The 1,588-nt window shown below is 43.6% G+C and overlaps 1 protein-coding gene across 2 annotated transcripts in view; it reads left to right on the top strand.

The window, feature by feature from the left end:
• The window catches only part of lama5 (laminin, alpha 5), an 85,368-nt gene that overhangs the window by 76,559 nt on the left and 7,221 nt on the right, over positions 1-1,588 (top strand). The window lies entirely within an intron of this gene.

The following is a 1,588-nucleotide window of genomic DNA, read 5'->3' as shown; positions in this document are numbered from 1 at the left end:
TGTGGGAATCATCCAAATCCTCTTTAGACTCTCTTTATTTAGGGCCAAATCTGCTTCCAGCAATAATGTTTCAGGATTCCTGGTATTACCTTCGGACCTTCGCGCGTTCGGACCTTCGCGCGTTCAGTGATTCTGCCAGAAGCACCGGAGCATGAATAAAAACAAATGAATGGATGTTCAAACAGGTTTTCAGGAATCTGCCCTTGCTATTCTGCACTCAGTTTTTGTATGAATGTGAGATTTGAAAGCAGAAAGAAATGATGCCCTTTAATTTAAGCAGACTGCGCGTCCCTGAGAGGAAAATGGACTTTCTGTGAGACATGAGAGGCTTTTCTCTGCAGATGAAACGCCTCAGCCTGCATGTCTGATCCAGGATGACCTCTTAGATGTAAATGCTGCCTTCAGGAAAACCAGTCAAACTATGTTTTATGTATATGAATGGATCCTCAATGAAATGTTAGAATATTATATTTAAAGACAAAATAATCAAATATGGTAAAAATAAATCTGATATAAGGACTCTAATAACATGTTTCAGGATATTATTTTGATCACACAGTAGAAGCATGGGGGAGGGGGGGTCATTTCAACATCATTGCTTCAGTCGTCGCCTCAGTGGCCCATACAGGTGATACAGGTGTGCAGCAGGCGACACTTCTGGACTGTTAGAAACCAGACGGTCAGAGAGTAGATCGTATGAACGTCCTACAGACACTTACAGATCACGTGCACACACCGTGCGTTCGTCAGTGAGGAGTCAGTCCTCCCACCTCACTACCCACCAGAGTGAAGTCTAAGGACAACATACAACAGCATCATGTGTGTCACTTCTATTCTCCTCACCAATGCTTCACCACACGTTTACCAAACACCCCAATGGTACGTTCCAGTTTCATGGCGAGCTTTAAGGTGCCCAGATGAGCCCTTTACGACCCTCCATAGACCCACCATCCAGACTAAGACTTAACAAACAGGAAGTGTCCTCACAGAGCTCCACCCACCACTTTTATCTACACCTCTAAACACTATAAACTCACAGGTTTCATAAAGACCGGTCACTGACCATCTGGATGATAGATGGATGATGAGTGGATGGATGATGGATGGATGATGGATGGATGGATGATGGATAAATGAATGGATGGATGATGGATAATGGATGAATGATGGATGATGTATGGATGGATCATGGATGATTGATGGATGGATGGATGGATGAATGGATGATGGATGGATGATGGATGGATGATGGATGGATGATGGATAATGGACGGATCATGGATGATGGATGGATGGATCATGGATGATGGATGGATGGATGGATGGATGGATGATGGATGGGTGATGGATGGATGGATGATGGATAATGGATGGATGTTGGATGATGGATGGAAGGATGAATGGATGGATGATGGATGGATGATGGATGGATGGATGATGCACAATGGATGGATGATGGATGGATGATGGACGGATGATGGAAGGATATATGATGGATAATGGATGGATGATGGATGGATGTTGGATGATGGATGGATGATGGATGGATGCATGATAAATAATGGATGGATGATGGATAGATGATGGA

Source organism: Oryzias melastigma, linkage group LG7 (genome assembly GCF_002922805.2).
Source record: "Oryzias melastigma strain HK-1 linkage group LG7, ASM292280v2, whole genome shotgun sequence".
NCBI lineage: Eukaryota > Metazoa > Chordata > Actinopteri > Beloniformes > Adrianichthyidae > Oryzias > Oryzias melastigma.
This window is presented reverse-complemented; position numbering and strand designations above follow the sequence as displayed.